Source organism: Engystomops pustulosus, chromosome 3 (genome assembly GCF_040894005.1).
Source record: "Engystomops pustulosus chromosome 3, aEngPut4.maternal, whole genome shotgun sequence".
NCBI lineage: Eukaryota > Metazoa > Chordata > Amphibia > Anura > Leptodactylidae > Engystomops > Engystomops pustulosus.
Genome location: NC_092413.1, coordinates 50264015 through 50285668, shown reverse-complemented (window position 1 = coordinate 50285668; position 21654 = coordinate 50264015). Strand labels below are relative to the sequence as shown.

The window sequence follows — 21654 nt, the reverse complement described above, 5'->3', positions numbered from 1 at the left end:
ACGGCCCAGGCGGTCTGGGCCAACGTGTCCTGGGCCCGACTGCTCAACAGGCACAAGGACATCTCGTGGATGGCCATCCAAGGGGGGCTGCCCCTGCGGGCCTTCACCTATGCCCGGAGACTGAGCAACACCCCCTATTGCCCCAGGTGCCCCTGGTCGGAGGAGACTCCCCTGCACCTGTTTTGGGGGTGCCCCTTTGCTCAGAGCCTGTTGGACGCCCTGGAGCCCCATTTCCAAGACTCTGTGCCAAGGAGCTCCATGACCCACCACGCGGTGCTTTATGGGCTGTTCCAGGGCACTCATGCCATTGAGGACATCCAGGCCGCCTGGCTCCTTATAAATTGCTATAAGGACGCCATCTGGTACGCCAGGAGACTCCTCACTTGGCACAAGACAGCTTTGACGACGCCAGATTGCTACAGACTTGTCCTCAACAGCCTGCTGGATTACTCCCTAGCAGGGAGACATTGACAAGAAGGAGAGGCCCCCTTCACAGGAGGCTCCTCCCCCCTCCACTGAGGTCTACCGAGCGGCGGCGACGACGACGACGCTGCAGTGCCTCAGCAGGAGTCAATGTCTTATCTGTGAGGACACAGTAAGAGCAAGACAGGCTAACGCCTAGCTGGATTTGGACCCCCTGCTGTGAGCTAGGATCGCCTCCCCAGGCGCCCACCGCCTCCCTCAGGGAGAATCCAGGCAAAAGCCCCTTTTTTGGACTTTGCAAGACATCTACGCTTCGCACAAGTTCAGGACTTTTGTATGAAATGCTGGACTTTGCTTAGATTAGGTGTGTTAGGAATTACAGGCTGTGTTTATCTGGCAAATACCAGAAAACACTCACTTTCCACTGGATTTGGACTTTTACAGGGGATTCTGGGTCACGCATACATTATGCAAATGGCCCAAACCAGGAAGTGGACTTTTGCTAGGTTCCCTTCCTTGTTTTTCCCCCTTCTGTGTCTGTCTTTCAATAAAGCTTCGGGCAAGTGTTACCCCCACCCCTTCCCCTTCCACCCCGCACCCTTTTCCGTTTTTACACTTTGTCGTCGCCATAATTGAAATGCAATGCGTGTTTAGTTAGGTCAATTGAGAGAGCAGTGTGCTAGTATAGTGTTGTCATGCCATGGTTGAGGATTATACTCCTGTGTGCTGTCAACACTACGTATGAATCTTAATTTATTGTATATGTCGTGTCGTGGTCTGTGCTGCGACACAGTATACGCTGTATGTCTGTGCAAATGTATGTAACTTTGACTTATGCTCATTCAATAAAGCCTTTTACTAAAGATTTCCGTGGAGAGGAACGGAACTGAGTTTCGTACCAATTTTTGTACGCTTCAGCTCGCTGAAGCTTCCTTGTCCTGGTGGAAAAAACAGAAGCAGCACAAAAAAAAAAAAAAAAAAAAAAAAAAACCCAGATTTTTTTTTTTTTTTTTTTTAAAAGTCACTTGCCCACTGCCTTATCCAGCAAAGGAGGTAAGCCTCCCGCCTACTCATCCCCACTTCTCCTTTTTTGCCGCCGCCGAAGAAGAAGACGACGACGACGACGACGACGCCGGCAGGAGCAGGTGACTCTGTCTTTGTACTTACAGTGCGGGCACTGTCAGGGGCACGCCAGGCATAAGTCCGGCTTGAGAGCAGGCCCGCTTCCCGGGGCCGGGCAGGCGGGACACGGGGCCCGCCAGCATCAGGGCGGCGACCTCTTGCCGCGCGCGGCGCCGGGTTTTCCCTCCGAAACGTCGTCAACCCTGCGGGGACAGGGTCCGCCGCGGCAAAGCGCATGATCCGGGGTGGCCGGATCAAACAAAGGGATGATTGTGGTTTCTGCTTCCTCCCCGCTGAGACTGGTGGGAGCTGGCTCTGGCTTGCATACATGCAAATGCGGCCGAAGGAACCCTGAATTCTGGGGGGTTTCCTGTTCCCCCACTTGTCTTTCTTCCCCTCACTCGCTCTGGCCGCTTTCCTTCCAGGAAAGCTGAGCTGGGCTTGGAAAGCTGCTAGGAGTTCCGCCGGCGGGGGGGCCACCTGCTTCCCCTCCCCCGCCCGTGCTGACGGCTCTCTCCCTAAGCCAGCCTGGGCCTGGGCGGGGGCTGGGGCCGGCGGTGGCGCCCTCTAGCCTTCAATCACCAACTCTGGTTCTTCTTCAAAACGCAAAAATCTTTCGCCTTTTACTAAAGATTTCCGTGGAGAGGAACGGAACTGAGTTTCGTACCAATTTTTGTACGCTTCAGCTCGCTGAAGCTTCCTTGTCCTGGTGGAAAAAACAGAAGCAGCACAAAAAAAAAAAAAAAAAAAAAAAAAACCCAGATTTTTTTTTTTTTTTTTTTTAAAAGTCACTTGCCCACTGCCTTATCCAGCAAAGGAGGTAAGCCTCCCGCCTACTCATCCCCACTTCTCCTTTTTTGCCGCCGCCGCCGAAGAAGAAGACGACGACGACGACGACGACGCCGGCAGGAGCAGGTGACTCTGTCTTTGTACTTACAGTGCGGGCACTGTCAGGGGCACGCCAGGCATAAGTCCGGCTTGAGAGCAGGCCCGCTTCCCGGGGCCGGGCAGGCGGGACACGGGGCCCGCCAGCATCAGGGCGGCGACCTCTTGCCGCGCGCGGCGCCGGGTTTTCCCTCCGAAACGTCGTCAACCCTGCGGGGACAGGGTCCGCCGCGGCAAAGCGCATGATCCGGGGTGGCCGGATCAAACAAAGGGATGATTGTGGTTTCTGCTTCCTCCCCGCTGAGACTGGTGGGAGCTGGCTCTGGCTTGCATACATGCAAATGCGGCCGAAGGAACCCTGAATTCTGGGGGGTTTCCTGTTCCCCCACTTGTCTTTCTTCCCCTCACTCGCTCTGGCCGCTTTCCTTCCAGGAAAGCTGAGCTGGGCTTGGAAAGCTGCTAGGAGTTCCGCCGGCGGGGGGGCCACCTGCTTCCCCTCCCCCGCCCGTGCTGACGGCTCTCTCCCTAAGCCAGCCTGGGCCTGGGCGGGGGCTGGGGCCGGCGGTGGCGCCCTCTAGCCTTCAATCACCAACTCTGGTTCTTCTTCAAAACGCAAAAATCTTTCGCCTTTTACTAAAGATTTCCGTGGAGAGGAACGGAACTGAGTTTCGTACCAATTTTTGTACGCTTCAGCTCGCTGAAGCTTCCTTGTCCTGGTGGAAAAAACAGAAGCAGCACAAAAAAAAAAAAAAAAAAAAAAAAAAACCCAGATTTTTTTTTTTTTTTTTTTTAAAAGTCACTTGCCCACTGCCTTATCCAGCAAAGGAGGTAAGCCTCCCGCCTACTCATCCCCACTTCTCCTTTTTTGCCGCCGCCGCCGAAGAAGAAGACGACGACGACGACGACGACGACGCCGGCAGGAGCAGGTGACTCTGTCTTTGTACTTACAGTGCGGGCACTGTCAGGGGCACGCCAGGCATAAGTCCGGCTTGAGAGCAGGCCCGCTTCCCGGGGCCGGGCAGGCGGGACACGGGGCCCGCCAGCATCAGGGCGGCGACCTCTTGCCGCGCGCGGCGCCGGGTTTTCCCTCCGAAACGTCGTCAACCCTGCGGGGACAGGGTCCGCCGCGGCAAAGCGCATGATCCGGGGTGGCCGGATCAAACAAAGGGATGATTGTGGTTTCTGCTTCCTCCCCGCTGAGACTGGTGGGAGCTGGCTCTGGCTTGCATACATGCAAATGCGGCCGAAGGAACCCTGAATTCTGGGGGGTTTCTTGTTCCCCCACTTCTCTTTCTTCCCCTCGCTCGCTCTGGCCGCTTTCCTTCCAGGAAGCTGTGCTGGGCTTGGAAAGCTGCAAGGAGTTTGGCCGGCGGGCGGCCACCTGCTTCCCCTCCCCCGCCCGTGCTGACGGCTCTCTCCCTAAGCCAGCCTGGGCCTGGGCGGGGGCTGGGGCCGGCGGTGGCGCCCTCTAGCCTTCAATCACCAACTCTGGTTCTTCTTCAAAACGCAAAAATCTTTCGCCTTTTACTAAAGATTTCCGTGGAGAGGAACGGAACTGAGTTTCGTACCAATTTTTGTACGCTTCAGCTCGCTGAAGCTTCCTTGTCCTGGTGGAAAAAACAGAAGCAGCACAAAAAAAAAAAAAAAAAAAAAAAAAAAACCCAGATTTTTTTTTTTTTTTTTTTTAAAAGTCACTTGCCCACTGCCTTATCCAGCAAAGGAGGTAAGCCTCCCGCCTACTCATCCCCACTTCTCCTTTTTTGCCGCCGCCGCCGAAGAAGAAGACGACGACGACGACGACGCCGGCAGGAGCAGGTGACTCTGTCTTTGTACTTACAGTGCGGGCACTGTCAGGGGCACGCCAGGCATAAGTCCGGCTTGAGAGCAGGCCCGCTTCCCGGGGCCGGGCAGGCGGGACACGGGGCCCGCCAGCATCAGGGCGGCGACCTCTTGCCGCGCGCGGCGCCGGGTTTTCCCTCCGAAACGTCGTCAACCCTGCGGGGACAGGGTCCGCCGCGGCAAAGCGCATGATCCGGGGTGGCCGGATCAAACAAAGGGATGATTGTGGTTTCTGCTTCCTCCCCGCTGAGACTGGTGGGAGCTGGCTCTGGCTTGCATACATGCAAATGCGGCCGAAGGAACCCTGAATTCTGGGGGGTTTCCTGTTCCCCCACTTGTCTTTCTTCCCCTCACTCGCTCTGGCCGCTTTCCTTCCAGGAAAGCTGAGCTGGGCTTGGAAAGCTGCTAGGAGTTCCGCCGGCGGGGGGGCCACCTGCTTCCCCTCCCCCGCCCGTGCTGACGGCTCTCTCCCTAAGCCAGCCTGGGCCTGGGCGGGGGCTGGGGCCGGCGGTGGCGCCCTCTAGCCTTCAATCACCAACTCTGGTTCTTCTTCAAAACGCAAAAATCTTTCGCCTTTTACTAAAGATTTCCGTGGAGAGGAACGGAACTGAGTTTCGTACCAATTTTTGTACGCTTCAGCTCGCTGAAGCTTCCTTGTCCTGGTGGAAAAAACAGAAGCAGCACAAAAAAAAAAAAAAAAAAAAAAAAACCACCCAGGTTTTTTTTTTTTTTTTTTTTTTCAAAAGTCACTTCCCCACTGCCTTATCCAGCAAAGGAGGTAAGCCTCCCGCCTACTCATCCCCACTTCTCCTTTGTTGCCGCCGCCGAAGAAGAAGACGACGACGCCGGCAGGAGCAGGTGACTCTGTCTTTGTACTTACAGTGCGGGCACTGTCAGGGGCACGCCAGGCATAAGTCCGGCTTGAAAGCAGGCCCGCTTCCCGGGGCCTGGCAGGCGGGAGCCGGGGCCCGCCAGCATCAGGGCGGCGACCGCTTGCCGCGCGCGGCGCCAGGGTTTCCCTCCGAAACGTCGTCAACCCTGCGGGGACAGGGTCCGCTGCGGCAAAGCGCATGATCCGGGGTGGCCGGATCAAACAAAGGGATGATTGTGGTTTCTGCTTCCTCCCCGCTGAGACTGGTGGGAGCTGGCTCTGGCTTGCATACATGCAAATGCGGCCGAAGGAACCCTGAATTCTGGGGGGTTTCTTGTTCCCCCACTTCTCTTTCTTCCCCTCGCTCGCTCTGGCCGCTTTCCTTCCAGGAAGCTGTGCTGGGCTTGGAAAGCTGCAAGGAGTTTGGCCGGCGGGCGGCCACCTGCTTCCCCTCCCCCGCCCGTGCTGACGGCTCTCTCCCTAAGCCAGCCTGGGCCTGGGCGGGGGCTGGGGCCGGCGGTGGCGCCCTCTAGCCTTCAATCACCAACTCTGGTTCTTCTTCAAAACGCAAAAATCTTTCGCCTTTTACTAAAGATTTCCGTGGAGAGGAACGGAACTGAGTTTCGTACCAATTTTTGTACGCTTCAGCTCGCTGAAGCTTCCTTGTCCTGGTGGAAAAAACAGAAGCAGCACAAAAAAAAAAAAAAAAAAAAAAAACCACCCAGGTTTTTTTTTTTTTTTTTTTTTTCAAAAGTCACTTCCCCACTGCCTTATCCAGCAAAGGAGGTAAGCCTCCCGCCTACTCATCCCCACTTCTCCTTTGTTGCCGCCGCCGAAGAAGAAGACGACGACGCCGGCAGGAGCAGGTGACTCTGTCTTTGTACTTACAGTGCGGGCACTGTCAGGGGCACGCCAGGCATAAGTCCGGCTTGAAAGCAGGCCCGCTTCCCGGGGCCTGGCAGGCGGGAGCCGGGGCCCGCCAGCATCAGGGCGGCGACCGCTTGCCGCGCGCGGCGCCAGGGTTTCCCTCCGAAACGTCGTCAACCCTGCGGGGACAGGGTCCGCTGCGGCAAAGCGCATGATCCGGGGTGGCCGGATCAAACAAAGGGATGATTGTGGTTTCTGCTTCCTCCCCGCTGAGACTGGTGGGAGCTGGCTCTGGCTTGCATACATGCAAATGCGGCCGAAGGAACCCTGAATTCTGGGGGGTTTCTTGTTCCCCCACTTCTCTTTCTTCCCCTCGCTCGCTCTGGCCGCTTTCCTTCCAGGAAGCTGTGCTGGGCTTGGAAAGCTGCAAGGAGTTTGGCCGGCGGGCGGCCACCTGCTTCCCCTCCCCCGCCCGTGCTGACGGCTCTCTCCCTAAGCCAGCCTGGGCCTGGGCGGGGGCTGGGGCCGGCGGTGGCGCCCTCTAGCCTTCAATCACCAACTCTGGTTCTTCTTCAAAACGCAAAAATCTTTCGCCTTTTACTAAAGATTTCCGTGGAGAGGAACGGAACTGAGTTTCGTACCAATTTTTGTACGCTTCAGCTCGCTGAAGCTTCCTTGTCCTGGTGGAAAAAACAGAAGCAGCACAAAAAAAAAAAAAAAAAAAAAAAACCACCCAGGTTTTTTTTTTTTTTTTTTTTTTCAAAAGTCACTTCCCCACTGCCTTATCCAGCAAAGGAGGTAAGCCTCCCGCCTACTCATCCCCACTTCTCCTTTGTTGCCGCCGCCGAAGAAGAAGACGACGACGCCGGCAGGAGCAGGTGACTCTGTCTTTGTACTTACAGTGCGGGCACTGTCAGGGGCACGCCAGGCATAAGTCCGGCTTGAAAGCAGGCCCGCTTCCCGGGGCCTGGCAGGCGGGAGCCGGGGCCCGCCAGCATCAGGGCGGCGACCGCTTGCCGCGCGCGGCGCCAGGGTTTCCCTCCGAAACGTCGTCAACCCTGCGGGGACAGGGTCCGCTGCGGCAAAGCGCATGATCCGGGGTGGCCGGATCAAACAAAGGGATGATTGTGGTTTCTGCTTCCTCCCCGCTGAGACTGGTGGGAGCTGGCTCTGGCTTGCATACATGCAAATGCGGCCGAAGGAACCCTGAATTCTGGGGGGTTTCTTGTTCCCCCACTTCTCTTTCTTCCCCTCGCTCGCTCTGGCCGCTTTCCTTCCAGGAAGCTGTGCTGGGCTTGGAAAGCTGCAAGGAGTTTGGCCGGCGGGCGGCCACCTGCTTCCCCTCCCCCGCCCGTGCTGACGGCTCTCTCCCTAAGCCAGCCTGGGCCTGGGCGGGGGCTGGGGCCGGCGGTGGCGCCCTCTAGCCTTCAATCACCAACTCTGGTTCTTCTTCAAAACGCAAAAATCTTTCGCCTTTTACTAAAGATTTCCGTGGAGAGGAACGGAACTGAGTTTCGTACCAATTTTTGTACGCTTCAGCTCGCTGAAGCTTCCTTGTCCTGGTGGAAAAAACAGAAGCAGCACAAAAAAAAAAAAAAAAAAAAAAAACCACCCAGGTTTTTTTTTTTTTTTTTTTTTTCAAAAGTCACTTCCCCACTGCCTTATCCAGCAAAGGAGGTAAGCCTCCCGCCTACTCATCCCCACTTCTCCTTTGTTGCCGCCGCCGAAGAAGAAGACGACGACGCCGGCAGGAGCAGGTGACTCTGTCTTTGTACTTACAGTGCGGGCACTGTCAGGGGCACGCCAGGCATAAGTCCGGCTTGAAAGCAGGCCCGCTTCCCGGGGCCTGGCAGGCGGGAGCCGGGGCCCGCCAGCATCAGGGCGGCGACCGCTTGCCGCGCGCGGCGCCAGGGTTTCCCTCCGAAACGTCGTCAACCCTGCGGGGACAGGGTCCGCTGCGGCAAAGCGCATGATCCGGGGTGGCCGGATCAAACAAAGGGATGATTGTGGTTTCTGCTTCCTCCCCGCTGAGACTGGTGGGAGCTGGCTCTGGCTTGCATACATGCAAATGCGGCCGAAGGAACCCTGAATTCTGGGGGGTTTCTTGTTCCCCCACTTCTCTTTCTTCCCCTCGCTCGCTCTGGCCGCTTTCCTTCCAGGAAGCTGTGCTGGGCTTGGAAAGCTGCAAGGAGTTTGGCCGGCGGGCGGCCACCTGCTTCCCCTCCCCCGCCCGTGCTGACGGCTCTCTCCCTAAGCCAGCCTGGGCCTGGGCGGGGGCTGGGGCCGGCGGTGGCGCCCTCTAGCCTTCAATCACCAACTCTGGTTCTTCTTCAAAACGCAAAAATCTTTCGCCTTTTACTAAAGATTTCCGTGGAGAGGAACGGAACTGAGTTTCGTACCAATTTTTGTACGCTTCAGCTCGCTGAAGCTTCCTTGTCCTGGTGGAAAAAACAGAAGCAGCACAAAAAAAAAAAAAAAAAAAAAAAACCACCCAGGTTTTTTTTTTTTTTTTTTTTTTCAAAAGTCACTTCCCCACTGCCTTATCCAGCAAAGGAGGTAAGCCTCCCGCCTACTCATCCCCACTTCTCCTTTGTTGCCGCCGCCGAAGAAGAAGACGACGACGCCGGCAGGAGCAGGTGACTCTGTCTTTGTACTTACAGTGCGGGCACTGTCAGGGGCACGCCAGGCATAAGTCCGGCTTGAAAGCAGGCCCGCTTCCCGGGGCCTGGCAGGCGGGAGCCGGGGCCCGCCAGCATCAGGGCGGCGACCGCTTGCCGCGCGCGGCGCCAGGGTTTCCCTCCGAAACGTCGTCAACCCTGCGGGGACAGGGTCCGCTGCGGCAAAGCGCATGATCCGGGGTGGCCGGATCAAACAAAGGGATGATTGTGGTTTCTGCTTCCTCCCCGCTGAGACTGGTGGGAGCTGGCTCTGGCTTGCATACATGCAAATGCGGCCGAAGGAACCCTGAATTCTGGGGGGTTTCTTGTTCCCCCACTTCTCTTTCTTCCCCTCGCTCGCTCTGGCCGCTTTCCTTCCAGGAAGCTGTGCTGGGCTTGGAAAGCTGCAAGGAGTTTGGCCGGCGGGCGGCCACCTGCTTCCCCTCCCCCGCCCGTGCTGACGGCTCTCTCCCTAAGCCAGCCTGGGCCTGGGCGGGGGCTGGGGCCGGCGGTGGCGCCCTCTAGCCTTCAATCACCAACTCTGGTTCTTCTTCAAAACGCAAAAATCTTTCGCCTTTTACTAAAGATTTCCGTGGAGAGGAACGGAACTGAGTTTCGTACCAATTTTTGTACGCTTCAGCTCGCTGAAGCTTCCTTGTCCTGGTGGAAAAAACAGAAGCAGCACAAAAAAAAAAAAAAAAAAAAAAAACCACCCAGGTTTTTTTTTTTTTTTTTTTTTTCAAAAGTCACTTCCCCACTGCCTTATCCAGCAAAGGAGGTAAGCCTCCCGCCTACTCATCCCCACTTCTCCTTTGTTGCCGCCGCCGAAGAAGAAGACGACGACGCCGGCAGGAGCAGGTGACTCTGTCTTTGTACTTACAGTGCGGGCACTGTCAGGGGCACGCCAGGCATAAGTCCGGCTTGAAAGCAGGCCCGCTTCCCGGGGCCTGGCAGGCGGGAGCCGGGGCCCGCCAGCATCAGGGCGGCGACCGCTTGCCGCGCGCGGCGCCAGGGTTTCCCTCCGAAACGTCGTCAACCCTGCGGGGACAGGGTCCGCTGCGGCAAAGCGCATGATCCGGGGTGGCCGGATCAAACAAAGGGATGATTGTGGTTTCTGCTTCCTCCCCGCTGAGACTGGTGGGAGCTGGCTCTGGCTTGCATACATGCAAATGCGGCCGAAGGAACCCTGAATTCTGGGGGGTTTCTTGTTCCCCCACTTCTCTTTCTTCCCCTCGCTCGCTCTGGCCGCTTTCCTTCCAGGAAGCTGTGCTGGGCTTGGAAAGCTGCAAGGAGTTTGGCCGGCGGGCGGCCACCTGCTTCCCCTCCCCCGCCCGTGCTGACGGCTCTCTCCCTAAGCCAGCCTGGGCCTGGGCGGGGGCTGGGGCCGGCGGTGGCGCCCTCTAGCCTTCAATCACCAACTCTGGTTCTTCTTCAAAACGCAAAAATCTTTCGCCTTTTACTAAAGATTTCCGTGGAGAGGAACGGAACTGAGTTTCGTACCAATTTTTGTACGCTTCAGCTCGCTGAAGCTTCCTTGTCCTGGTGGAAAAAACAGAAGCAGCACAAAAAAAAAAAAAAAAAAAAAAACCACCCAGGTTTTTTTTTTTTTTTTTTTTTCAAAAGTCACTTCCCCACTGCCTTATCCAGCAAAGGAGGTAAGCCTCCCGCCTACTCATCCCCACTTCTCCTTTGTTGCCGCCGCCGAAGAAGAAGACGACGACGCCGGCAGGAGCAGGTGACTCTGTCTTTGTACTTACAGTGCGGGCACTGTCAGGGGCACGCCAGGCATAAGTCCGGCTTGAAAGCAGGCCCGCTTCCCGGGGCCTGGCAGGCGGGAGCCGGGGCCCGCCAGCATCAGGGCGGCGACCGCTTGCCGCGCGCGGCGCCAGGGTTTCCCTCCGAAACGTCGTCAACCCTGCGGGGACAGGGTCCGCTGCGGCAAAGCGCATGATCCGGGGTGGCCGGATCAAACAAAGGGATGATTGTGGTTTCTGCTTCCTCCCCGCTGAGACTGGTGGGAGCTGGCTCTGGCTTGCATACATGCAAATGCGGCCGAAGGAACCCTGAATTCTGGGGGGTTTCTTGTTCCCCCACTTCTCTTTCTTCCCCTCGCTCGCTCTGGCCGCTTTCCTTCCAGGAAGCTGTGCTGGGCTTGGAAAGCTGCAAGGAGTTTGGCCGGCGGGCGGCCACCTGCTTCCCCTCCCCCGCCCGTGCTGACGGCTCTCTCCCTAAGCCAGCCTGGGCCTGGGCGGGGGCTGGGGCCGGCGGTGGCGCCCTCTAGCCTTCAATCACCAACTCTGGTTCTTCTTCAAAACGCAAAAATCTTTCGCCTTTTACTAAAGATTTCCGTGGAGAGGAACGGAACTGAGTTTCGTACCAATTTTTGTACGCTTCAGCTCGCTGAAGCTTCCTTGTCCTGGTGGAAAAAACAGAAGCAGCACAAAAAAAAAAAAAAAAAAAAAAAACCACCCAGGTTTTTTTTTTTTTTTTTTTTTTCAAAAGTCACTTCCCCACTGCCTTATCCAGCAAAGGAGGTAAGCCTCCCGCCTACTCATCCCCACTTCTCCTTTGTTGCCGCCGCCGAAGAAGAAGACGACGACGCCGGCAGGAGCAGGTGACTCTGTCTTTGTACTTACAGTGCGGGCACTGTCAGGGGCACGCCAGGCATAAGTCCGGCTTGAAAGCAGGCCCGCTTCCCGGGGCCTGGCAGGCGGGAGCCGGGGCCCGCCAGCATCAGGGCGGCGACCGCTTGCCGCGCGCGGCGCCAGGGTTTCCCTCCGAAACGTCGTCAACCCTGCGGGGACAGGGTCCGCTGCGGCAAAGCGCATGATCCGGGGTGGCCGGATCAAACAAAGGGATGATTGTGGTTTCTGCTTCCTCCCCGCTGAGACTGGTGGGAGCTGGCTCTGGCTTGCATACATGCAAATGCGGCCGAAGGAACCCTGAATTCTGGGGGGTTTCCTGTTCCCCCACTTGTCTTTCTTCCCCTCACTCGCTCTGGCCGCTTTCCTTCCAGGAAAGCTGAGCTGGGCTTGGAAAGCTGCTAGGAGTTCCGCCGGCGGGGGGGCCACCTGCTTCCCCTCCCCCGCCCGTGCTGACGGCTCTCTCCCTAAGCCAGCCTGGGCCTGGGCGGGGGCTGGGGCCGGCGGTGGCGCCCTCTAGCCTTCAATCACCAACTCTGGTTCTTCTTCAAAACGCAAAAATCTTTCGCCTTTTACTAAAGATTTCCGTGGAGAGGAACGGAACTGAGTTTCGTACCAATTTTTGTACGCTTCAGCTCGCTGAAGCTTCCTTGTCCTGGTGGAAAAAACAGAAGCAGCACAAAAAAAAAAAAAAAAAAAAAAAAAAACCCAGATTTTTTTTTTTTTTTTTTTTAAAAGTCACTTGCCCACTGCCTTATCCAGCAAAGGAGGTAAGCCTCCCGCCTACTCATCCCCACTTCTCCTTTTTTGCCGCCGCCGCCGAAGAAGAAGACGACGACGACGACGACGACGCCGGCAGGAGCAGGTGACTCTGTCTTTGTACTTACAGTGCGGGCACTGTCAGGGGCACGCCAGGCATAAGTCCGGCTTGAGAGCAGGCCCGCTTCCCGGGGCCGGGCAGGCGGGACACGGGGCCCGCCAGCATCAGGGCGGCGACCTCTTGCCGCGCGCGGCGCCGGGTTTTCCCTCCGAAACGTCGTCAACCCTGCGGGGACAGGGTCCGCCGCGGCAAAGCGCATGATCCGGGGTGGCCGGATCAAACAAAGGGATGATTGTGGTTTCTGCTTCCTCCCCGCTGAGACTGGTGGGAGCTGGCTCTGGCTTGCATACATGCAAATGCGGCCGAAGGAACCCTGAATTCTGGGGGGTTTCCTGTTCCCCCACTTGTCTTTCTTCCCCTCACTCGCTCTGGCCGCTTTCCTTCCAGGAAAGCTGAGCTGGGCTTGGAAAGCTGCTAGGAGTTCCGCCGGCGGGGGGGCCACCTGCTTCCCCTCCCCCGCCCGTGCTGACGGCTCTCTCCCTAAGCCAGCCTGGGCCTGGGCGGGGGCTGGGGCCGGCGGTGGCGCCCTCTAGCCTTCAATCACCAACTCTGGTTCTTCTTCAAAACGCAAAAATCTTTCGCCTTTTACTAAAGATTTCCGTGGAGAGGAACGGAACTGAGTTTCGTACCAATTTTTGTACGCTTCAGCTCGCTGAAGCTTCCTTGTCCTGGTGGAAAAAACAGAAGCAGCACAAAAAAAAAAAAAAAAAAAAAAAAAAAACCCAGATTTTTTTTTTTTTTTTTTTTAAAAGTCACTTGCCCACTGCCTTATCCAGCAAAGGAGGTAAGCCTCCCGCCTACTCATCCCCACTTCTCCTTTTTTGCCGCCGCCGCCGAAGAAGAAGACGACGACGACGACGACGCCGGCAGGAGCAGGTGACTCTGTCTTTGTACTTACAGTGCGGGCACTGTCAGGGGCACGCCAGGCATAAGTCCGGCTTGAGAGCAGGCCCGCTTCCCGGGGCCGGGCAGGCGGGACACGGGGCCCGCCAGCATCAGGGCGGCGACCTCTTGCCGCGCGCGGCGCCGGGTTTTCCCTCCGAAACGTCGTCAACCCTGCGGGGACAGGGTCCGCCGCGGCAAAGCGCATGATCCGGGGTGGCCGGATCAAACAAAGGGATGATTGTGGTTTCTGCTTCCTCCCCGCTGAGACTGGTGGGAGCTGGCTCTGGCTTGCATACATGCAAATGCGGCCGAAGGAACCCTGAATTCTGGGGGGTTTCCTGTTCCCCCACTTGTCTTTCTTCCCCTCACTCGCTCTGGCCGCTTTCCTTCCAGGAAAGCTGAGCTGGGCTTGGAAAGCTGCTAGGAGTTCCGCCGGCGGGGGGGCCACCTGCTTCCCCTCCCCCGCCCGTGCTGACGGCTCTCTCCCTAAGCCAGCCTGGGCCTGGGCGGGGGCTGGGGCCGGCGGTGGCGCCCTCTAGCCTTCAATCACCAACTCTGGTTCTTCTTCAAAACGCAAAAATCTTTCGCCTTTTACTAAAGATTTCCGTGGAGAGGAACGGAACTGAGTTTCGTACCAATTTTTGTACGCTTCAGCTCGCTGAAGCTTCCTTGTCCTGGTGGAAAAAACAGAAGCAGCACAAAAAAAAAAAAAAAAAAAAAAAAAAACCCAGATTTTTTTTTTTTTTAAAAGTCACTTGCCCACTGCCTTATCCAGCAAAGGAGGTAAGCCTCCCGCCTACTCATCCCCACTTCTCCTTTTTTGCCGCCGCCGCCGAAGAAGAAGACGACGACGACGACGACGACGCCGGCAGGAGCAGGTGACTCTGTCTTTGTACTTACAGTGCGGGCACTGTCAGGGGCACGCCAGGCATAAGTCCGGCTTGAGAGCAGGCCCGCTTCCCGGGGCCGGGCAGGCGGGACACGGGGCCCGCCAGCATCAGGGCGGCGACCTCTTGCCGCGCGCGGCGCCGGGTTTTCCCTCCGAAACGTCGTCAACCCTGCGGGGACAGGGTCCGCCGCGGCAAAGCGCATGATCCGGGGTGGCCGGATCAAACAAAGGGATGATTGTGGTTTCTGCTTCCTCCCCGCTGAGACTGGTGGGAGCTGGCTCTGGCTTGCATACATGCAAATGCGGCCGAAGGAACCCTGAATTCTGGGGGGTTTCCTGTTCCCCCACTTGTCTTTCTTCCCCTCACTCGCTCTGGCCGCTTTCCTTCCAGGAAAGCTGAGCTGGGCTTGGAAAGCTGCTAGGAGTTCCGCCGGCGGGGGGGCCACCTGCTTCCCCTCCCCCGCCCGTGCTGACGGCTCTCTCCCTAAGCCAGCCTGGGCCTGGGCGGGGGCTGGGGCCGGCGGTGGCGCCCTCTAGCCTTCAATCACCAACTCTGGTTCTTCTTCAAAACGCAAAAATCTTTCGCCTTTTACTAAAGATTTCCGTGGAGAGGAACGGAACTGAGTTTCGTACCAATTTTTGTACGCTTCAGCTCGCTGAAGCTTCCTTGTCCTGGTGGAAAAAACAGAAGCAGCACAAAAAAAAAAAAAAAAAAAAAAAAAAACCCAGATTTTTTTTTTTTTTTTTTTTAAAAGTCACTTGCCCACTGCCTTATCCAGCAAAGGAGGTAAGCCTCCCGCCTACTCATCCCCACTTCTCCTTTTTTGCCGCCGCCGCCGAAGAAGAAGACGACGACGACGACGACGCCGGCAGGAGCAGGTGACTCTGTCTTTGTACTTACAGTGCGGGCACTGTCAGGGGCACGCCAGGCATAAGTCCGGCTTGAGAGCAGGCCCGCTTCCCGGGGCCGGGCAGGCGGGACACGGGGCCCGCCAGCATCAGGGCGGCGACCTCTTGCCGCGCGCGGCGCCGGGTTTTCCCTCCGAAACGTCGTCAACCCTGCGGGGACAGGGTCCGCCGCGGCAAAGCGCATGATCCGGGGTGGCCGGATCAAACAAAGGGATGATTGTGGTTTCTGCTTCCTCCCCGCTGAGACTGGTGGGAGCTGGCTCTGGCTTGCATACATGCAAATGCGGCCGAAGGAACCCTGAATTCTGGGGGGTTTCCTGTTCCCCCACTTGTCTTTCTTCCCCTCACTCGCTCTGGCCGCTTTCCTTCCAGGAAAGCTGAGCTGGGCTTGGAAAGCTGCTAGGAGTTCCGCCGGCGGGGGGGCCACCTGCTTCCCCTCCCCCGCCCGTGCTGACGGCTCTCTCCCTAAGCCAGCCTGGGCCTGGGCGGGGGCTGGGGCCGGCGGTGGCGCCCTCTAGCCTTCAATCACCAACTCTGGTTCTTCTTCAAAACGCAAAAATCTTTCGCCTTTTACTAAAGATTTCCGTGGAGAGGAACGGAACTGAGTTTCGTACCAATTTTTGTACGCTTCAGCTCGCTGAAGCTTCCTTGTCCTGGTGGAAAAAACAGAAGCAGCACAAAAAAAAAAAAAAAAAAAAAAAAAACCCAGATTTTTTTTTTTTTTTTTTTTAAAAGTCACTTGCCCACTGCCTTATCCAGCAAAGGAGGTAAGCCTCCCGCCTACTCATCCCCACTTCTCCTTTTTTGCCGCCGCCGAAGAAGAAGACGACGACGACGACGACGACGCCGGCAGGAGCAGGTGACTCTGTCTTTGTACTTACAGTGCGGGCACTGTCAGGGGCACGCCAGGCATAAGTCCGGCTTGAGAGCAGGCCCGCTTCCCGGGGCCGGGCAGGCGGGACACGGGGCCCGCCAGCATCAGGGCGGCGACCTCTTGCCGCGCGCGGCGCCGGGTTTTCCCTCCGAAACGTCGTCAACCCTGCGGGGACAGGGTCCGCCGCGGCAAAGCGCATGATCCGGGGTGGCCGGATCAAACAAAGGGATGATTGTGGTTTCTGCTTCCTCCCCGCTGAGACTGGTGGGAGCTGGCTCTGGCTTGCATACATGCAAATGCGGCCGAAGGAACCCTGAATTCTGGGGGGTTTCCTGTTCCCCCACTTGTCTTTCTTCCCCTCACTCGCTCTGGCCGCTTTCCTTCCAGGAAAGCTGAGCTGGGCTTGGAAAGCTGCTAGGAGTTCCGCCGGCGGGGGGGCCACCTGCTTCCCCTCCCCCGCCCGTGCTGACGGCTCTCTCCCTAAGCCAGCCTGGGCCTGGGCGGGGGCTGGGGCCGGCGGTGGCGCCCTCTAGCCTTCAATCACCAACTCTGGTTCTTCTTCAAAACGCAAAAATCTTTCGCCTTTTACTAAAGATTTCCGTGGAGAGGAACGGAACTGAGTTTCGTACCAATTTTTGTACGCTTCAGCTCGCTGAAGCTTCCTTGTCCTGGTGGAAAAAACAGAAGCAGCACAAAAAAAAAAAAAAAAAAAAAAAAAAACCCAGATTTTTTTTTTTTTTTTTTTTAAAAGTCACTTGCCCACTGCCTTATCCAGCAAAGGAGGTAAGCCTCCCGCCTACTCATCCCCACTTCTCCTTTTTTGCCGCCGCCGCCGAAGAAGAAGACGACGACGACGACGACGACGACGCCGGCAGGAGCAGGTGACTCTGTCTTTGTACTTACAGTGCGGGCACTGTCAGGGGCACGCCAGGCATAAGTCCGGCTTGAGAGCAGGCCCGCTTCCCGGGGCCGGGCAGGCGGGACACGGGGCCCGCCAGCATCAGGGCGGCGACCTCTTGCCGCGCGCGGCGCCGGGTTTTCCCTCCGAAACGTCGTCAACCCTGCGGGGACAGGGTCCGCCGCGGCAAAGCGCATGATCCGGGGTGGCCGGATCAAACAAAGGGATGATTGTGGTTTCTGCTTCCTCCCCGCTGAGACTGGTGGGAGCTGGCTCTGGCTTGCATACATGCAAATGCGGCCGAAGGAACCCTGAATTCTGGGGGGTTTCCTGTTCCCCCACTTGTCTTTCTTCCCCTCACTCGCTCTGGCCGCTTTCCTTCCAGGAAAGCTGAGCTGGGCTTGGAAAGCTGCTAGGAGTTCCGCCGGCGGGGGGGCCACCTGCTTCCCCTCCCCCGCCCGTGCTGACGGCTCTCTCCCTAAGCCAGCCTGGGCCTGGGCGGGGGCTGGGGCCGGCGGTGGCGCCCTCTAGCCTTCAATCACCAACTCTGGTTCTTCTTCAAAACGCAAAAATCTTTCGCCTTTTACTAAAGATTTCCGTGGAGAGGAACGGAACTGAGTTTCGTACCAATTTTTGTACGCTTCAGCTCGCTGAAGCTTCCTTGTCCTGGTGGAAAAAACAGAAGCAGCACAAAAAAAAAAAAAAAAAAAAAAAAAAACCCAGATTTTTTTTTTTTTTTTTTTTAAAAGTCACTTGCCCACTGCCTTATCCAGCAAAGGAGGTAAGCCTCCCGCCTACTCATCCCCACTTCTCCTTTTTTGCCGCCGCCGCCGAAGAAGAAGACGACGACGACGACGACGACGCCGGCAGGAGCAGGTGACTCTGTCTTTGTACTTACAGTGCGGGCACTGTCAGGGGCACGCCAGGCATAAGTCCGGCTTGAGAGCAGGCCCGCTTCCCGGGGCCGGGCAGGCGGGACACGGGGCCCGCCAGCATCAGGGCGGCGACCTCTTGCCGCGCGCGGCGCCGGGTTTTCCCTCCGAAACGTCGTCAACCCTGCGGGGACAGGGTCCGCCGCGGCAAAGCGCATGATCCGGGGTGGCCGGATCAAACAAAGGGATGATTGTGGTTTCTGCTTCCTCCCCGCTGAGACTGGTGGGAGCTGGCTCTGGCTTGCATACATGCAAATGCGGCCGAAGGAACCCTGAATTCTGGGGGGTTTCCTGTTCCCCCACTTGTCTTTCTTCCCCTCACTCGCTCTGGCCGCTTTCCTTCCAGGAAAGCTGAGCTGGGCTTGGAAAGCTGCTAGGAGTTCCGCCGGCGGGGGGGCCACCTGCTTCCCCTCCCCCGCCCGTGCTGACGGCTCTCTCCCTAAGCCAGCCTGGGCCTGGGCGGGGGCTGGGGCCGGCGGTGGCGCCCTCTAGCCTTCAATCACCAACTCTGGTTCTTCTTCAAAACGCAAAAATCTTTCGCCTTTTACTAAAGATTTCCGTGGAGAGGAACGGAACTGAGTTTCGTACCAATTTTTGTACGCTTCAGCTCGCTGAAGCTTCCTTGTCCTGGTGGAAAAAACAGAAGCAGCACAAAAAAAAAAAAAAAAAAAAAAAAAAACCCAGATTTTTTTTTTTTTTTTTTTTAAAAGTCACTTGCCCACTGCCTTATCCAGCAAAGGAGGTAAGCCTCCCGCCTACTCATCCCCACTTCTCCTTTTTTGCCGCCGCCGCCGAAGAAGAAGACGACGACGACGACGACGACGACGCCGGCAGGAGCAGGTGACTCTGTCTTTGTACTTACAGTGCGGGCACTGTCAGGGGCACGCCAGGCATAAGTCCGGCTTGAGAGCAGGCCCGCTTCCCGGGGCCGGGCAGGCGGGACACGGGGCCCGCCAGCATCAGGGCGGCGACCTCTTGCCGCGCGCGGCGCCGGGTTTTCCCTCCGAAACGTCGTCAACCCTGCGGGGACAGGGTCCGCCGCGGCAAAGCGCATGATCCGGGGTGGCCGGATCAAACAAAGGGATGATTGTGGTTTCTGCTTCCTCCCCGCTGAGACTGGTGGGAGCTGGCTCTGGCTTGCATACATGCAAATGCGGCCGAAGGAACCCTGAATTCTGGGGGGTTTCTTGTTCCCCCACTTCTCTTTCTTCCCCTCGCTCGCTCTGGCCGCTTTCCTTCCAGGAAGCTGTGCTGGGCTTGGAAAGCTGCAAGGAGTTTGGCCGGCGGGCGGCCACCTGCTTCCCCTCCCCCGCCCGTGCTGACGGCTCTCTCCCTAAGCCAGCCTGGGCCTGGGCGGGGGCTGGGGCCGGCGGTGGCGCCCTCTAGCCTTCAATCACCAACTCTGGTTCTTCTTCAAAACGCAAAAATCTTTCGCCTTTTACTAAAGATTTCCGTGGAGAGGAACGGAACTGAGTTTCGTACCAATTTTTGTACGCTTCAGCTCGCTGAAGCTTCCTTGTCCTGGTGGAAAAAACAGAAGCAGCACAAAAAAAAAAAAAAAAAAAAAAAAAAACCCAGATTTTTTTTTTTTTTTTTTTTAAAAGTCACTTGCCCACTGCCTTATCCAGCAAAGGAGGTAAGCCTCCCGCCTACTCATCCCCACTTCTCCTTTTTTGCCGCCGCCGCCGAAGAAGAAGACGACGACGACGACGACGCCGGCAGGAGCAGGTGACTCTGTCTTTGTACTTACAGTGCGGGCACTGTCAGGGGCACGCCAGGCATAAGTCCGGCTTGAGAGCAGGCCCGCTTCCCGGGGCCGGGCAGGCGGGACACGGGGCCCGCCAGCATCAGGGCGGCGACCTCTTGCCGCGCGCGGCGCCGGGTTTTCCCTCCGAAACGTCGTCAACCCTGCGGGGACAGGGTCCGCCGCGGCAAAGCGCATGATCCGGGGTGGCCGGATCAAACAAAGGGATGATTGTGGTTTCTGCTTCCTCCCCGCTGAGACTGGTGGGAGCTGGCTCTGGCTTGCATACATGCAAATGCGGCCGAAGGAACCCTGAATTCTGGGGGGTTTCCTGTTCCCCCACTTGTCTTTCTTCCCCTCACTCGCTCTGGCCGCTTTCCTTCCAGGAAAGCTGAGCTGGGCTTGGAAAGCTGCTAGGAGTTCCGCCGGCGGGGGGGCCACCTGCTTCCCCTCCCCCGCCCGTGCTGACGGCTCTCTCCCTAAGCCAGCCTGGGCCTGGGCGGGGGCTGGGGCCGGCGGTGGCGCCCTCTAGCCTTCAATCACCAACTCTGGTTCTTCTTCAAAACGCAAAAATCTTTCGCCTTTTACTAAAGATTTCCGTGGAGAGGAACGGAACTGAGTTTCGTACCAATTTTTGTACGCTTCAGCTCGCTGAAGCTTCCTTGTCCTGGTGGAAAAAACAGAAGCAGCACAAAAAAAAAAAAAAAAAAAAAAAACCACCCAGGTTTTTTTTTTTTTTTTTTTTTTCAAAAGTCACTTCCCCACTGCCTTATCCAGCAAAGGAGGTAAGCCTCCCGCCTACTCATCCCCACTTCTCCTTTGTTGCCGCCGCCGAAGAAGAAGACGACGACGCCGGCAGGAGCAGGTGACTCTGTCTTTGTACTTACAGTGCGGGCACTGTCAGGGGCACGCCAGGCATAAGTCCGGCTTGAAAGCAGGCCCGCTTCCCGGGGCCTGGCAGGCGGGAGCCGGGGCCCGCCAGCATCAGGGCGGCGACCGCTTGCCGCGCGCGGCGCCAGGGTTTCCCTCCGAAACGTCGTCAACCCTGCGGGGACAGGGTCCGCTGCGGCAAAGCGCATGATCCGGGGTGGCCGGATCAAACAAAGGGATGATTGTGGTTTCTGCTTCCTCCCCGCTGAGACTGGTGGGAGCTGGCTCTGGCTTGCATACATGCAAATGCGGCCGAAGGAACCCTGAATTCTGGGGGGTTTCTTGTTCCCCCACTTCTCTTTCTTCCCCTCGCTCGCTCTGGCCGCTTTCCTTCCAGGAAGCTGTGCTGGGCTTGGAAAGCTGCAAGGAGTTTGGCCGGCGGGCGGCCACCTGCTTCCCCTCCCCCGCCCGTGCTGACGGCTCTCTCCCTAAGCCAGCCTGGGCCTGGGCGGGGGCTGGGGCCGGCGGTGGCGCCCTCTAGCCTTCAATCACCAACTCTGGTTCTTCTTCAAAACGCAAAAATCTTTCGCCTTTTACTAAAGATTTCCGTGGAGAGGAACGGAACTGAGTTTCGTACCAATTTTTGTACGCTTCAGCTCGCTGAAGCTTCCTTGTCCTGGTGGAAAAAACAGAAGCAGCACAAAAAAAAAAAAAAAAAAAAAAAACCACCCAGGTTTTTTTTTTTTTTTTTTTTTTCAAAAGTCACTTCCCCACTGCCTTATCCAGCAAAGGAGGTAAGCCTCCCGCCTACTCATCCCCACTTCTCCTTTGTTGCCGCCGCCGAAGAAGAAGACGACGACGCCGGCAGGAGCAGGTGACTCTGTCTTTGTACTTACAGTGCGGGCACTGTCAGGGGCACGCCAGGCATAAGTCCGGCTTGAAAGCAGGCCCGCTTCCCGGGGCCTGGCAGGCGGGAGCCGGGGCCCGCCAGCATCAGGGCGGCGACCGCTTGCCGCGCGCGGCGCCAGGGTTTCCCTCCGAAACGTCGTCAACCCTGCGGGGACAGGGTCCGCTGCGGCAAAGCGCATGATCCGGGGTGGCCGGATCAAACAAAGGGATGATTGTGGTTTCTGCTTCCTCCCCGCTGAGACTGGTGGGAGCTGGCTCTGGCTTGCATACATGCAAATGCGGCCGAAGGAACCCTGAATTCTGGGGGGTTTCTTGTTCCCCCACTTCTCTTTCTTCCCCTCGCTCGCTCTGGCCGCTTTCCTTCCAGGAAGCTGTGCTGGGCTTGGAAAGCTGCAAGGAGTTTGGCCGGCGGGCGGCCACCTGCTTCCCCTCCCCCGCCCGTGCTGACGGCTCTCTCCCTAAGCCAGCCTGGGCCTGGGCGGGGGCTGGGGCCGGCGGTGGCGCCCTCTAGCCTTCAATCACCAACTCTGGTTCTTCTTCAAAACGCAAAAATCTTTC

At 57.4% G+C, this 21654-nt stretch overlaps 22 non-coding genes across 22 annotated transcripts; all 22 read left to right on the top strand.

Moving 5' to 3' along the window:
- The first annotated feature begins 2127 nt into the window (after nt 1-2127).
- Nucleotides 2128-2243, top strand: LOC140123076 (U5 spliceosomal RNA). Its single transcript, XR_011854414.1, has one exon. It is a non-coding gene; the product is annotated as a U5 spliceosomal RNA (small nuclear RNA).
- A 776-nt stretch (nt 2244-3019) lies between these two features.
- Nucleotides 3020-3135, top strand: LOC140123075 (U5 spliceosomal RNA). The gene has a single exon (XR_011854413.1). It is a non-coding gene; the product is annotated as a U5 spliceosomal RNA (small nuclear RNA).
- Nucleotides 3136-3913: 778 nt separating this feature from the next.
- Nucleotides 3914-4029, top strand: LOC140123074 (U5 spliceosomal RNA). Its single transcript, XR_011854412.1, has one exon. It is a non-coding gene; the product is annotated as a U5 spliceosomal RNA (small nuclear RNA).
- Nucleotides 4030-4804: 775 nt separating this feature from the next.
- LOC140123072 (U5 spliceosomal RNA) lies at nt 4805-4920 on the top strand. Its single transcript, XR_011854410.1, has one exon. It is a non-coding gene; the product is annotated as a U5 spliceosomal RNA (small nuclear RNA).
- A 764-nt stretch (nt 4921-5684) lies between these two features.
- On the top strand, nt 5685-5800 carry LOC140123071 (U5 spliceosomal RNA). Its single transcript, XR_011854409.1, has one exon. It is a non-coding gene; the product is annotated as a U5 spliceosomal RNA (small nuclear RNA).
- A 763-nt stretch (nt 5801-6563) lies between these two features.
- On the top strand, nt 6564-6679 carry LOC140123070 (U5 spliceosomal RNA). Its single transcript, XR_011854408.1, has one exon. It is a non-coding gene; the product is annotated as a U5 spliceosomal RNA (small nuclear RNA).
- A 763-nt stretch (nt 6680-7442) lies between these two features.
- Nucleotides 7443-7558, top strand: LOC140123069 (U5 spliceosomal RNA). The gene has a single exon (XR_011854407.1). It is a non-coding gene; the product is annotated as a U5 spliceosomal RNA (small nuclear RNA).
- A 763-nt stretch (nt 7559-8321) lies between these two features.
- LOC140123068 (U5 spliceosomal RNA) lies at nt 8322-8437 on the top strand. The gene has a single exon (XR_011854406.1). It is a non-coding gene; the product is annotated as a U5 spliceosomal RNA (small nuclear RNA).
- A 763-nt stretch (nt 8438-9200) lies between these two features.
- On the top strand, nt 9201-9316 carry LOC140123067 (U5 spliceosomal RNA). Its single transcript, XR_011854405.1, has one exon. It is a non-coding gene; the product is annotated as a U5 spliceosomal RNA (small nuclear RNA).
- Nucleotides 9317-10079: 763 nt separating this feature from the next.
- On the top strand, nt 10080-10195 carry LOC140123066 (U5 spliceosomal RNA). Its single transcript, XR_011854404.1, has one exon. It is a non-coding gene; the product is annotated as a U5 spliceosomal RNA (small nuclear RNA).
- Nucleotides 10196-10956: 761 nt separating this feature from the next.
- On the top strand, nt 10957-11072 carry LOC140123065 (U5 spliceosomal RNA). The gene has a single exon (XR_011854403.1). It is a non-coding gene; the product is annotated as a U5 spliceosomal RNA (small nuclear RNA).
- Nucleotides 11073-11837: 765 nt separating this feature from the next.
- On the top strand, nt 11838-11953 carry LOC140123063 (U5 spliceosomal RNA). The gene has a single exon (XR_011854402.1). It is a non-coding gene; the product is annotated as a U5 spliceosomal RNA (small nuclear RNA).
- A 777-nt stretch (nt 11954-12730) lies between these two features.
- On the top strand, nt 12731-12846 carry LOC140123062 (U5 spliceosomal RNA). The gene has a single exon (XR_011854401.1). It is a non-coding gene; the product is annotated as a U5 spliceosomal RNA (small nuclear RNA).
- A 775-nt stretch (nt 12847-13621) lies between these two features.
- LOC140123060 (U5 spliceosomal RNA) lies at nt 13622-13737 on the top strand. Its single transcript, XR_011854399.1, has one exon. It is a non-coding gene; the product is annotated as a U5 spliceosomal RNA (small nuclear RNA).
- A 771-nt stretch (nt 13738-14508) lies between these two features.
- LOC140123059 (U5 spliceosomal RNA) lies at nt 14509-14624 on the top strand. The gene has a single exon (XR_011854398.1). It is a non-coding gene; the product is annotated as a U5 spliceosomal RNA (small nuclear RNA).
- A 774-nt stretch (nt 14625-15398) lies between these two features.
- LOC140123058 (U5 spliceosomal RNA) lies at nt 15399-15514 on the top strand. Its single transcript, XR_011854397.1, has one exon. It is a non-coding gene; the product is annotated as a U5 spliceosomal RNA (small nuclear RNA).
- Nucleotides 15515-16287: 773 nt separating this feature from the next.
- Nucleotides 16288-16403, top strand: LOC140123057 (U5 spliceosomal RNA). The gene has a single exon (XR_011854396.1). It is a non-coding gene; the product is annotated as a U5 spliceosomal RNA (small nuclear RNA).
- A 780-nt stretch (nt 16404-17183) lies between these two features.
- On the top strand, nt 17184-17299 carry LOC140123056 (U5 spliceosomal RNA). The gene has a single exon (XR_011854395.1). It is a non-coding gene; the product is annotated as a U5 spliceosomal RNA (small nuclear RNA).
- Nucleotides 17300-18076: 777 nt separating this feature from the next.
- Nucleotides 18077-18192, top strand: LOC140123055 (U5 spliceosomal RNA). The gene has a single exon (XR_011854394.1). It is a non-coding gene; the product is annotated as a U5 spliceosomal RNA (small nuclear RNA).
- Nucleotides 18193-18970: 778 nt separating this feature from the next.
- Nucleotides 18971-19086, top strand: LOC140123054 (U5 spliceosomal RNA). Its single transcript, XR_011854393.1, has one exon. It is a non-coding gene; the product is annotated as a U5 spliceosomal RNA (small nuclear RNA).
- A 774-nt stretch (nt 19087-19860) lies between these two features.
- Nucleotides 19861-19976, top strand: LOC140123053 (U5 spliceosomal RNA). The gene has a single exon (XR_011854392.1). It is a non-coding gene; the product is annotated as a U5 spliceosomal RNA (small nuclear RNA).
- Nucleotides 19977-20739: 763 nt separating this feature from the next.
- On the top strand, nt 20740-20855 carry LOC140123052 (U5 spliceosomal RNA). The gene has a single exon (XR_011854391.1). It is a non-coding gene; the product is annotated as a U5 spliceosomal RNA (small nuclear RNA).
- The last annotated feature ends 799 nt before the right edge of the window (nt 20856-21654 follow it).